This window comes from Notamacropus eugenii, chromosome 1 (assembly GCF_028372415.1).
Source record: "Notamacropus eugenii isolate mMacEug1 chromosome 1, mMacEug1.pri_v2, whole genome shotgun sequence".
NCBI classification, from domain to species: domain Eukaryota; kingdom Metazoa; phylum Chordata; class Mammalia; order Diprotodontia; family Macropodidae; genus Notamacropus; species Notamacropus eugenii.
This window is the reverse complement of record NC_092872.1, coordinates 38,766,151-38,780,867: the sequence shown is the minus strand read 5'-3', so window position 1 is coordinate 38,780,867 and position 14,717 is coordinate 38,766,151.

Sequence of the window (14,717 nt, the reverse complement as noted above, 5' to 3'; positions counted from 1 at the left end):
GAGTGCTGACCTGGTGGAGCTGGTGGAGGTTCTGGAGAGGGAATTCTACTCACAGATCCCAGGCAGAAAAGCTTGTGGTTGCTTCCAGGCCAGAGCACAGGCCAGGAGAGGAGTAAACTCCTCTCCCTTGATTGTGCCACCTTGGAGGAATTGAGAACTTACAGGTCTCTAGAGTATACCCTCCACTTGACAAAGGACTCAAAAGTCAAGTAACTGACTGGGAAAATGTCCCAAAAAGGAGAAAAAAATAAAATGATAGAAGGTTACTTTCTTGGTGAACAGGTATTTTCCTCCATCCTTTCAGAGTAGGAAGAACAAGGCATACCATCAGAGGAAGACATAAAAGTCAAGACTTCTGCATCCAAAACCTCCAAAATAAATATGCAACAATATCAGGCCATGGAAGAGCTCAAAAAGGATTTTGAAAATCAAGTAAGAGAGGTGGAGGAAAAATTGGGAAGATAAATGAGAGCAATGCAAGAAAATCATGAAAAGTGAGACAAGAGCTTGCTGAAGAAGACCCCCAAAAATGCTGAAGAAAATAACACCTTTAAAAATAGACTAACTCAAATGGCAAAAGAAGTCCAAAAAGCCAATGAGGTGAAGAATGCTTTAAAAAGCAGAATTAGCCAAATGAAAAAGGAAGTTCAAAAGTCACTGAAGAAAATAGTTCTTTAAAAATTAGAATGGAGCAGATGGAAGCTAATGATTTTATGAGAAACCAAGAAATTACAAAACAAAACCAAAAGAATGAAAAAATAGAAGACAATGTGAAATATCTCATTGGAAAAAAACTGACCTGGAAAATAGATCCTGGAGAGACAATTTAAAAATTATGGGACTGTCTGAAAGCCATGATAAAAAAAAGAGCCTGGATATCATCTTTTATGAAATTATCAAGGAGAACTGCCCTGATATTCTAGAACCAGAGGGTAAAATAAATATTAAAAGAATCCACTGGTCACCTCCTGACAGATCCGAAAAGACAAACTCCTGGGAATGTTGTAGCCAAATTCCAGAGTTCCCAGGTCAAGGAGAAAATACTGCAAGCAGCCAGAAAGAAACAATTCAAGTATTGTTGAAATAGAATTAGGATAACACAAGATCTAGCAACTTCTATGTTGGGGGTGTAAGCTCAGTTCCATGTGGACAGTCTCGGGGGGTAAAGGTGAGAACTTCTAAACCTTAGAGTTCTCATGAGGCCCCCCAGGAAACAGCAGGGAATTGAGGAGTGAGATCTCGTGTATTTCCGCCTCTTCCTGTGTGAACGTGATGGGAGAGAGCATCCCCACCCTCGAGACTGGCCTGGATCTGGGCACACCTATTGTTATCTAACAGGCACGGTATTCAGGTGCAAACTACGCGGCCGGAGAGCTTAAGTAGGGTCAGGGAAGCCTGAAGGCGCTCTTAGCGCTGAGGGGCCCTTAGAGGACAGAAGGCCCCTCTTCCTTCTCTCTTCGCTCTTCCCTCTTCCCTCTCCCCTCTCTCCCCACTTCCACTTCTGCTTTCATTCCCTCACTGTAAGATCTTTGCCTCCTTGGGAGATTTCTCTCTCCCTCCTAAGGAAGAGTTCCCCCTGCACATGTAACCGAGACCCTGAATAAAGCCTAACCCTTGTTCGACTCCAGAAAGTCTCTTCTCTCATACGTTTATCCAGTTTGGCCAGCCGAAGACCTGCGAGGTAAGGTAAGACTCGGGTAGCCCTCAGGCCTCTAGGCCTGGCACTTCTACATTAAGGGATTGAAGGGCTTGGGAATATGATAGTCCAGAAATCAAAGAAACCAGGATTAAAACCAAGAATCACCTACCCAGCAAAACTGAGTATAATACTTCAGGAGAAAAAATGGTAATTCAATGAAATAGAGGACTTTCAAGCATTCTTGATGAAAAGACCAGAGCTGAATAGAAAATCTGACTTCCAAGCACAAGGATCAAGAGAAGCATGAAAAGGTATACAGGAAAGAGAAATCATAAGGGACTTACTTGTGTCTATGTTTGTCCTTCGTTGCCAAAGAAGACCATGCCATCAGAGAAATAATGACATGACCTGTACTTGACTTTGTTTTGAGTGAGGGAGGGCTGTGCCACCAGCATCACTTCTCCTCCAGAGCCATCTGAATCCAGTTGCTAGATATTCATCAGAATGACTGGAGATGACCGAGGATGAGGCAGTTGGGGTTAAGTGACTTGCCCAAGGTCACACAGCTAGTGAGTGTCAAATATCTGAGGTGAGATTTGAACTCAGGTCCTCCTGACTAAGGGACTTACTAAAGTTGAACTGTTTACATTCCTACGAGGAAAGATAATATTTGTAACTCTTGAAACTTTTCTCAGTATTTGGGTAGTTGGAGGGATTATATACATATACATATCTATAGACAGAGGGCACAGGGTGAGTTTAATAGGTATCTAAAAAAAATAAAATTAAGGGGTGAGAAAGGAATATATTGGGAGGAGAAAGGGAAAAATGGAATGGGGGGAAATTATCTCTTATAAAAGAGGCAAGTAAAAGCTTTTTCAATGGAGGGGAAAAGGGGAGAGGAGAGAGGGAAAAAGTGAAGCTTACTCTCATCACATTTGACTTAAGAAGGAAATAACACACACACTCAATTTGGTATGAAAATCTATCTTACACTACAAGAAAGTAGGGGAGAAGGGGATAAACAGGGTTGGGGGGGTTTGATAGATAGGAGGGCAAATAAGAGGTGGGAGCAATTAGAAGTAAACACTTTTGGGGATGGACAAGGTCAAAAGAGAGAATAGAATTAATGGAGGGGCAGGATAGGATGGAGGGATATATAGTTAGTCTCTCACAACATGACTATTATGGAAGTCTTTTACATGTATAGCCTATATTGAATTGTTTGCCTTCTCAGTGGGGATGGGTGGGGAGGGAGGAAGGGAAAAAAGTTGCAACTCAAAGTTTTAGGAGTGAATGTTGAGAACTGTTTTTGCATGCAATTGGGAAATAAGAAATACAGGTAATGGGGTATGAAAATCTACCTTGCCCTACAAGAAAGGAGTGATGATGGGATAAGGGAAGGGAGGAGTGTGATAGAAGGGAGGGCAGATTGGGGGAAGGGGTAATCAGAATGCACAATGTCTTGGGGTGGGGAGAAGGGGAGAGAGGGGGAGAAAGTTTGGAACTGAAAGTCTTGTGGAAATGAATTTTGAAAACTAAAAATAAATAAACAAATTAAAAAAAAATAAATTCTGTCTCCTAAAAAAAAAAAAAAGTTCAAATAGTTCACTCAGGTGGTGAGCATCCCCACCTGGTGGTCACATGTCCTAATTACTTTTGCTGTTCCTTTGAATGGAAAGAACTCCTTAGATACACATTGACTGCAAACCCAAGAAGGCTACAGATATCACCAGTCATGGTGCGCAATTACAAACTGACTAAAAACCCAAGATGACTCCAGATATCACCAGTTGTAATGCCCACTTTCATAACTTCAGTACTCCAATGGATCAATGACCTCCTCCGTGTGGGTATTCTTTCCAACAGTACAGATTGTGGCCCATTCACATTTTCTCTTCCTATGCAACTTCTGTTCATGTTTTTCCAGAATTTCTCCACAAGATTCTACCCAATTTTCCCCTATTTTTTTTGACATTGCTTTTGGTACCAACAAAGCAGAAGGACTTTCCAAAATAAGGCCCATTGACTATATTTTCATTGATTATATTTGACATTGGCTGCTTCCTGATGACCTATATGAGGCACTTTAATTAATAATAGTTTCCATTTTCATATCCCTATACAGTTTATATAGCTCTTTTCCACAACAACCCTATGATGCCTGTTATCTTGATATCTTTAGTCAGTTTCATTATTTTCAGAGTGAGAGGTAGACCAAGGGAAGCCTTTGTGGTGCCAATGTGATATTCACAGCAGCCATGAAAATCCTGGCACAGTTCTGAGTCATGAAATACAACAGATGCCCTACATGGAAGACAGAACCAAAACATTTGTTCAAACACCAGAAAGTCAAATCCATTATAGGAACAAAAATCTATACACAATAATAATGCAGACAACAACACCATCCCCAAGTCATCTCCCTGCTAGGCTTCCAATAAACTATATCCATTAAATAAATCACAATTAGGCTCTCTTAGACAAAATCATAAACAATCACAAAATCACTCTCACTACCCAGGAGCCTGCATCTTTCCCAGCTCCCATTCCTCTCCTAACTTCCTCTTAGCTCTGCTCTAGCTCCATCTCTTCCTGTTCCACCCATTCAGCAAACTCCTCCCACCACAGGCTCCATGTGACTTGGACTTCCATGTGACCCAGGCAAGTCACATGGGCCTATTAATCAATATGAAAGATTTTCCATTTAAATGACCATTACAACCTTTAGGACTTTGCTGCAATATCTCGGGGTCTTGGGAGTTTTTTTGATATGGACCAAGGACACATCTCTATATTCTGTCCAAAATATGATGATTAATAGGAAGGCTGAGTTTTTGTTCACCTTTCTCCATGTCACAATTGATAGCCCATTCCCTATCCTCTACCTTGATGGTGAAGGGTTAGTTTTGCAGTCAAGGTTTAGTTTTGGATAAGACCTTTAAGAGACAGACCAGGCTATGTGTCTGAGACTGCTTCATCACTCTAAGGGTATACTTGAGAATCCTAAACCTAACATTTGGGACACAAGGAATCCACAAGGGTTGAATTGTTCATAGCATCCATGTTTATAACACAATTTTTATTTCTGCCATAAATAATTGACTCATTATTTAATACTAAATCAAAACAGATAATACCCCACTAGTGTTTAATGAAAAGCAGTTCCAGTTTTTTCCATTAATTTTTCCTCCTCAATCCAGTATAGCACTTTGTTCTGCATCTAATATAACTGCCATGTATTATCTTGTAGTATCTTATTACAATATCAAGTAATATCTTATTATCTGTATATATGTATGTATAATGGGCATATATATGTACATATATAGCCTGCCTTCTAGACTATAAACTCCATGAAAGCAATGACCATGTCAAGCTATACATTGCATCGCACTTAATGCTTAATATACTATTCTACATATAGTAAGTGCTTAGTAAATTCTCTCTCTCTCTTGTCTCTCTCTCCAAAGAAAAGTGAAAGCCACTGAGAAGGGTGGTCAGTGAAATCATTTTGTCCCATTCCTACAGCTTCATGATTTGTTGTGGGGGTTGCCTCAAAGAATTCACATTTAAATTGCCTTTAATGCAAGTATAGGCATTTATTGGGAATGACTCCTCCAAGGGGCTGAGTTCCAAGAGGAACCAGCAACTTAGTGAGACAAGACAAGCAATTTTATAGTGTAATGATGCTGATTACGCAACAGAAATTATGTATATAAAAAAGTCAGGAGGAGTTTGCTAAGGGATTAGGTAATGGGGGAGGGGTCCCAGGCTCAGTGGAACTGCATGTGATTACTCACAATACATACAGAAAAACCCATGGTGAGGGGCTTGTATGTATGATAATGATATTATAATAAACCTCTCTGTGTCATAAATCTACCTAAAGGACACCTTTTGCTATTACTTCACAGGTGGCTACTTAGGAAAAAGTCCCTTCTATTGTTTTGGGTTCCACATGCTGCTCAGGCATCCTGGTGGTGCTGCTTTCTGATTGGCTAACTATGGTGGTTCTGTTTGAGATTAAATGGATGTGGTTGTGGTTGAGTGCATGGACACACCTGCTCCTTCTGTGGAAAATATGAGGAACAGATCTGGGAGCAGTGACTAGCTAGAGACAGGACATGCCTGCCATTTCTGTGAGACCTGACTGAGTCTAGGACCTGTGATGTGGTTAAAGCCGGACTGTGTGGTTAAATCAGGACATGCCTGCTGTTCAGTGGGGCCCACAAAGAGTTAGAATATTGGGTCCGAGGGCAACTTTGTCAGGATTCCATCACCAGTGAAGTGGTCTTTAGGCTAAAGAAATTTGAGGACAATTGGTTTTAATCGTGGTATGAGTGAATCTAAAGTGTCTTCATGCATTTATTTCCCATGTGGGCTGGTTAACTTTTCATAGAGAAAACCTTAGAGGGCTGGGCTGCACTGGGGGAGACATAAACTTAAGACAGTCTGTGTCCTCATACCCTTCTTTATATCACCAGCACTTAGCACAGTCTGGCTTACAGTATGCACTTAGTAATTGCTTAACAAACTACAGAAAAAAGCAATTTGGCCCATATGCATGAATAACTTACTTTGATAGATCTGAGATATGGCCAGTGGGAGGAATCTTTCTGACTAGACGGTTGGAAACCCAATTGTCCATATTATCAGTTCTTCATAAGAAGCCCAAGATTGCTTGTGAACTTCAAAGGTGAAAGAAAAGATTAGAAGGACAGTGGAAGCTAAGTCTCATTTGTCCCCTTGTTGCTTTCTGTTGGGTTTGTGATAGTCATTCAGTGCCATAAAGGTGTTCGTTTTTGCGCGAGTTGATCAGCACCTCATTTCAGGGTTGGGGTTACAGGAACAGACAAGGGCATGAGCAGACCCCGGAACAGAGACTCAAAATGAGTGATCCTGTGTTCCTGGTTGTCCATATAACCGTTAAAATGAGAAACACTGAAGTTTCTATGGTACTCTCTCTAATCCAGTTATGAATTAACTCTTTATATTCATCTCTGGTTTCACAGGGAGAAGGAAGTTCTACAGTAAAATACTTCTAAGCTAACTGTCTTTACCATTCCGTGCTGTGGCTGGGAGACTGAAGGGGATAGAGGGAAGGTTGAACCTAAAAGGAGTTTCTGCTTTGGGAGAGGCTTGATTCAAGCGGTGAAAAGAATGTACATTCTGTTGCACATAATTAATACTTTTGCTTTTATTATGCATTTACTAATCTAATTAAACAGCATTCTTAAATGATGACCTTGAATGAAGGTCAACAAATGAAGCCACATGAAAGGAAGGCAAAGGAAAGGGTATGGTCAAGTAGATAGGAACTGAGTCAGAAACTCAGTGGGTCCTACTCCTAGCCAAGAATCCATGACATAGTGACGTAGCTGTGGTAATGAGGCCATGGTTGTTAGATTTATGTTCTCCAGTCTTTATTCTTGCAGCTTTGAGACTGCTCTTTTGGTTATGCTTGTTTATAGATGTGGATACCAATAGTTCATGGGGATATCCACTGACTACATGACCAGATCTTGTTTTTTTCCTCCATCTCTCTGATGGCATCCTTCACAGCATTCCTCTTTCACAATTCTTTGTTTATAATGTATTGATAGCTGATTATGTCCATTATGTATATCTTCATTATCTTTTTGTATAACCTTGAACTTTAATTTTGCAGAGATTATGGTACACAGATGTTATATAATATATTACATAATATCTTATGTACATGCTATTATATTGTAATATATTATATGTATATGTATACATATATATATATATATGCATGTATATATTATAAGCACATTAGAAAGCTACAAACCATAAGGTCTGAAGGACAGGCTTGTTACTGAGTGAGGAGATCAGAAAAAGTTTTTTGCTGTTGAATGGGGCTGGAGGAGCATCCAGCACACAGGGTGTACCAGCGTAGTCCCTGCTGTGGCAGGGCTGAGCAGGAAGCCCCAGGTAATTTGAAGCTGAAGACATGCTGCTGATTCTCAAACGTATCAGCTCAGGATGGGAGTACAGTGGAACTGAGGGAGAAAGAAGCACAGAACCTCAGGTAATTGCAGCAGGAGCTCCTGAGTCCATCAGCCAGTAGATTCAGTGTCTGTAAGTCACCTACTTGAACTTCCAGGAGCCAAGATGGTGGAGTGACTGGTAATTGCTATCTCTCTTCCCTTGTTGACCTTGAAGAGCCCAGAGAATATTTCCCCAGAAAAGATCCTGGAACAGTGAGATCAGCTGAAGGGGTAAACAGTATCTTAGAACATGAGGCTAGGAAAATTGCTAAGGAAGGTCCCTTTTGCTGTGGCTGAAGGGGACCAATGCAGGACTGGAGCTGTCCCAGACAACCCCACTTCAGCAAACCAGGAGGAGATCCTGAGTCCCAGGGGAGTGGAGCCCACAACTGCCAACACCAGGACCCCAGGCCTGCCTCAGCACCCCAGGGGAGTCAGGAAGACACTAGCTCAGATGGGATCACCAACCACTGAGTTTGCCTATACTCTAGCTCAGCAGAGGAGACCTCCTGTGGCCAGATCACCCCTCCCTCACACTTAATGCAGCTAGCTCCAGGGTGACTCTGGGGAAACCCAGAAAGACTTCACCTGGCCTCTGCTTTCAAACACCAACCAGCCCAGCACCAAGTAAGCTGCAGCATTTGAGTTTCTAGCTGAAAGAACCAGAGGCCACAACACACAAAGCCTCAAGTTCTGGGCACAAGAACTGTGGGACAGAACCTCCTGTGCCCCAGGAGCAGAGGTCTACTTTAAAAGTCAGGAAAAGGGTGATCATCATGAGTAAGAAGGAAAGCAGAAAAAGAAAAGACCATAGAATCTTTCTGTGGGGACAAAGACCAAAATATGAATACCAAAGAGGTCAGCACTGAGACTGTATTGCCATCTGAAACTTCAGAAGGGAATATGAACTGGTCTGAAGTCCAAAAAGCATTCTTAGAAGAGCTCAGGAAGTATTTTAAAAGCCAGATTAGAGAAATAGAAGAAAAACTGGTCAATGATTTTAAAAATACGAGAAAGGAAATCACAGAAGAATTTAAAAGGAAAACTGGACAAACGGAAAAAGAAGTAGAAAACCTAACTGGAGAAAATAACTCCTTAAAAGGAACAATTGGAAAGATGGAAAAGGAGATGCAAAAGTTAACTGAAGAAAACAATTTGATAAAAATTAGAATCGGGCAAGTAGAAGCTAATGACTCTATGAGACATCAAGAATCACTCAAACAGAATCTAAAGAATGAAAAGATAGAAGAAAATGTAAACTATCTAACTGAAACAACAACTGACCTAGAAAATAGATCCAGAAGAGAAAAATCTAAGGATTATTGGTCTACCAGGAAGCCATGATGAAAAAAAGAGACTGGACAATATCTTCCAGGAAATCATCAAGGAAAACTGCCCAGAAGTGCTAGATCCAGAGGGCAAAATAGTCATCCAAAGAAGCTACCATTCACCTCTTGAAAGGTATCCCAAACTAAAAACACCAAGGAATATTGTTGCCAAATTCCAGAACTATCAAGTGAAGGAGAAAATACTGCAGGCAACCAGAACAAAATAATTCAGATATTGAGGAGCTACAGTCAGAGTCACACAGGACCTTGCAGTTTCTACTTTAAAAGATCAAAGGGATTGGAATATGATATTCTGTAAGGCAAAGGAGCTGGGACTACAACCCAAGGATCAGTTACCCAGCAAAGTTGAGCATAATATCTCAGGCAAGGAGATGGACATTCAATGAAATAAGGGATTTTCAGACCTTCCTGATGAAAAGGCCAAAGCTTGAAAGAAAATTTGATCTTCAAACACAGGTCTCAAGAGAGGTATAAAAAAGGTAAACAAGGGGAAAAAAAACTTGTTATTCAATATGGGCAAACTGTTTACATCCCTATAATGGAAGATAATACTTGTTAATCTTGAGAATTGTATGTTTATTATGATATTTAAAAGGGATATACGTAGATAGAGGGAGTGAGTATAAAGAAAATGATGTCATGATAAAAATGTGATTTAAGGGTATGAAGGGATATAACGAGAGATATGAAAAGGAGGAGGCAGAAAAAGCTAAATTACATCACAGGAAGAGGCACAAAAATATATTACAGTAGAGGGAAAGAGGGGAGGGAGATGAACATTGTTTGAGTTACTCTCATCTGATTGGGTTCAAGGAGGGAACCACAAACTTAATTAAGTACATGAATCCAACTAGCTCTATAGGCAGTAGGAGGGGAAGGGGGGAAGAAAAGGGAGGGGAGGCTAAAAGGGAGGGAAGAAGTATTAAGGGAAAAGAGGAGTAAAAGGGAGGGAGGGCTGAAAGAAAAGAGGGAAGACTAAGAGAGGTGGTGATCATAAATTAAAACTCTATTGTGGAGGGGAAGGGAGAAGGGAGAACTGAAAGGATAAATGGGGGGAAAGAGGATGGAGGAAAAGACACAGATAGTAATCATAACTGTGAATGGGATAAACTTACCCATATAATGGAGACAGATAGCAGAATGGATTAAAAATGATAATCCAACAATATGTTGTTTACAAGAAACACATTTGAAATGGGGGCATACATATAGGGTAAAAGTAAAAGGTTAGAGCAGAATATATTGTGCTTCAGCTGATGTAAGAAAAGCAGAGGTAGCAATCCTAATCTCAGACAAAGCAAAAGCAGAAATAGATCTAATCAAAAGAGATAAAGAAGGAAACTATATCCTGCTAAAAGGCATCATAGACAACAAAGCAATTTTATTGCTAAACATATATGCTCCAAGTGATATAGCATCCAGATTCTTAGAGGAGAAGTTAAAGAAGTTACAGGAAGAAATAGAAAGCAAAACTATACTAGTGGGGGACCTCAACCTCCCCCTCTCTGAACTTGATAAATCTAACCTCAAAATAAACAAGAAAGAAGTTAAAGAGTTAAGTAAAACTCTAGATAAGGAAGAAATGATAGATCTCTGGAGAAAATTCAATGGGGATAGAAAGGAATATATCTTTTCCTCAGCACTACATGGCACATATACAAAAATTGACCATGTACTAGGCCTCACACTCCAGTGCAGAAAGGCAGAAATAGTCAATAAAAATTATATGTAATCAAAGGCCATGGAAAGATAAACCAAAAATTAATTGGAAACTAAATAGTCTAATCCTAAATAATGAGTGGGTTAAACAACAAATCATAGAAACAATCAACAACTTCATTCAAGAGAATGACAATAATGGGACAACCTACCAAATCTTATGGGATACTGCAAAAGCTGTTCTTAGAGGAAGTTTTATATCTTTGAATGCCTACATAAATAAAATAGAGAAAGAGGAGATAAATGAATTGGGCATGTAGCTGAAAAAGTTAGAAAAAGAACAAATTGAAAATCCTCAAGAAATACCTAATTAAAAATACTGAAAACCAAAGGAGAGATAAATAAAATTGAAATTAAGAAAACTATTGAACTAGTAAATAAAACTAAGAGTTGGTTTTATGAAAAAAACCAATAAAATTGATAAACCTTTGGTCAATTTGATTAAAAAAAGAAAGAAGAAAATTAAATTACCAATATCAAAAATGAAAAGGGTGAACTAACCTCCAATGAGGAGAAAATTAAAACAATAATTAGAAACTACTTTGCCCAGCTGTATACCTATAAATTTTACAATCTAAACAAGTTGAATGGTTATTTTAAAAAATATAAATTGCCCAGATTAGTAGAAGAGGAAGTTGAATACTTAAATAACTCCATCTCAGAAAAAGAAATTGAACAAGCCATAAATGAATTCCCTAGGAAAAAATCTCCTGTGCCAGATGGATTTACAAGTGAATTCTGTCAAACATTTAAAGAACAGTTGATTCCAATATTATATAGACTATTTGAAAAAATTGGGGAAGGAGTCCTATCAAATTCTTTTTATGATACAAATATGGTTCTGATACCTAAACCAGGAAGAGCCAAAACAGAGAAAGAAAAATTATAGACCAATTTCTCTAATGAATATAGATGCAAAAAATTTAAATAAAATATTAGCAAAAAGAATACAGCAACTTATCATGAGAATAATACATTGTAATCAAGTAAGATTTATACCAGGAATGCAGGGCTGGTTCAATATTAGGAAAGCTATTAGCATTAGAGATCATATCAACAACAAAACTAACAGAAAGCACATGATTATTTCAATAGATGCAGAAAAAGCTTTTGATGAAATGCAATATCCATTCCTATTCAAACCACTGGAGAGTATATGAATAAATGAAGCTTTCCATAAAATAATAAGCATCCTAAAACCATCAGCAAGCATTATATGCAATAGGGGATAAGCTAGATGCATTTCCAGTAAGATCAGGGGTGAAACAAAGATGTCCATTATCACCACTGTTATTCAATGTGATACTAGAAATGTTAGCTTTAGCAATAAAAGAATGAAAAGAAATTGAGGGAATTAGAATACGCAAAGAAGAAACTAAGTTTTCACTCTTTGCAGATGATATGAGATATACTTAGAGAATCCCAGAGAATCAAGTAAAAAACTACTTGAAATAATAAATAACTTTGGCAAAGTTGCAGGTTACAAAATAAACCCAGATAAAACACCTGTATTTCTATATATTACTAACAAAACCCAACAGCAAGAGATAGAAAGAGAAAGCCCATTTAAATCTATAGTAGACACTATAAAATATCTGGGAGTCTACCTGCCAAAACAAACCCAAGAACTATATGAACACAATTACAAAACACTTTTTGCACAAATAAAGTCAGATCTAAGTAAGTGGAAAAATGTCAGTTGCTTGTGGGTAGGCCAAGCTAATATAATAAAAATGACAATTCTACCTAAATTAATGTACTTATTCAGTGCCACACCAATCAAACTACCAGATAATTATTTTCTACAGCTAGAAAAAATAATATCAAAATTCTTCTGGAAGAAATGCATCTAACTTATCCCTATTGCATATAATGCTTGTGGATGGTTTTAGGATGCTTATTATTTTATGGAAAGTTCCATTTATTCCTATGCTCTCCAGTGTTTTCAATTGGAATGGATATTGTATTTTGTCAAAAGCTTTTTCTGTGTCAAGGGAACTAATGAAAAGAAATGCTAGGGAAAGTGGCCTAGCCCTAACAAATCTCAAATTGTATTATAAAGCAGCAATCATCAAAACCACTTGGTACTGGCTAAGAAACAGAGGAGTAGACCAGTGGAATAGGTTAGATACTCAAGCCATAGTAGTTAATGAATATAGCAATCTACTGTTTGATAAACCCAAGGACTCCAGCTTCTGGGATAAGAACTCACTGTCTGACAAAAATTGCTGGGAAAACTGGCTAACAGTGTGGTGGAAACTGGGCATAGACCAATGCCTGACACCGTACACAAGAATAAAGTCCAAATGGATACATGATCTAGGAATAAAGATTGATACTATAAATAAATTAGGGGAGCAAGGAATAGTGTATTTGTCAGATTTGTGAAGAATGAAGAAATTTTGACCAAACAAGAGATAAAGAACATTATGAAGTGCAAAGTGGATAATTTTGATTACATTAAATTGAACAGTTTTTGCATAAACAAACCCAATGCACCCAAGATTAGGAGAGAAGCATAAAACTGGGAAAGAACTTTTGCAACTAGTATCTCTGATAAAACCTTCATTTCTAAAATAGAGAACTGAGTCAAATGTACAAGAATATGTCATTCCCCAATTGATAAATGGTAAAAGAATATGAACAGGCAGTTTTCAGAGGAAGAAACTAAAGTTATCTATAGTCATATGAAAAAATGCTCAAAATCACTATTGATTAGAGAGATGCAAATCAAAACAACTCTGAGGTACCACATCACAGCTATAAGATTGGCTAACATGACAAAATAGGAAGATGATAAATGTTGGAGAAGATGTGGGAGAACTGGAACATTAATTCATTATTGGTGGATCTGTGAGCTGATCCCACCATTCTGGAGAGCAATTTGGAACCATAGTTCGTAGTTCATAGGCTACAAAAATGTGCATACCCTTTGACCCAGCAATATTGCTTCTAGGACTGTATCCCCAAGAGATCATAGAAATGGGGAACCATCCCACATGCACAAAAATATTTATAGCAGCTCTCTTTGTGGTGGCCAAAAACTGGAAATCAAGGGGATGCCCATCAATTGGGGAATGGCTGAACAAGCTGTGGTATATGAATGTAATGTAATACTACTGTGCTATAAGAAATGATGAACAGGAAGACTCCAGAGAGGCCTGGAAAGACTTATATGAACTGATACTGAGAGAAAGGAGTAGAATCAGGAGAACCTTGTACACAGCAACAACCACAGTGTGCACAAAGAATTTTTCTAGTAGACTTAGTACTTCATTGCAATGCAAGGACTTAAAAAATTCCCAATGGACTCTTGAGGCAAAATGCCTTTCATAGCCACAGAAAGAACTGTGGAATTGGATTGCAGATTGAAGCAGACCATTTTTTTTATTATGTTTTGTTTTGATTTGTTTTATGGTTTCTCCCATTCATTTTAATTCTTCTATGCAATATGCCTAAGGTGAAAATGTATTTAATAGGGGACATATGTGTAGAACCTATGTAAGATTTTACATTGTCTCAAGGAGGGAGTGGGGAGGGAAGAGGGAAGGAGGAGGAGGGAGGAGAAAAATCTGAGATATATGGAAGTGATTGTAGAACCCTGAAAACAAATAAAATAATGTAATAAAAAGGAAAGATTTTTTTTGGAGATGTTACTTGGGTTGGACTTCAAAAAATGAATTGGAATTTGACAAATAAAGATGGGGAAAGGAAGACATTCTAGGCTTGGAGAATACCCAAAGCAAAAACACACATATGGGAGAACATAGGGCATGTTCAGAGAAAAAGAGAGTAGCTTAGTTTTGTATCTTGAGGGGAAAATTCTGAGTTATGTCAGAAAGGTGGAATTGTATCCAACTGTGGAAGGCTTTGAATATAAGGGAAAGATTTTGGATTTTTCTTAGCAAACTGTAAAGATCCACTAATGATTTTTGAGAAGAATGATTTGACCAAATGTATACAATAAAGATAACTCCCACAGTGTTTGGAAAAAGA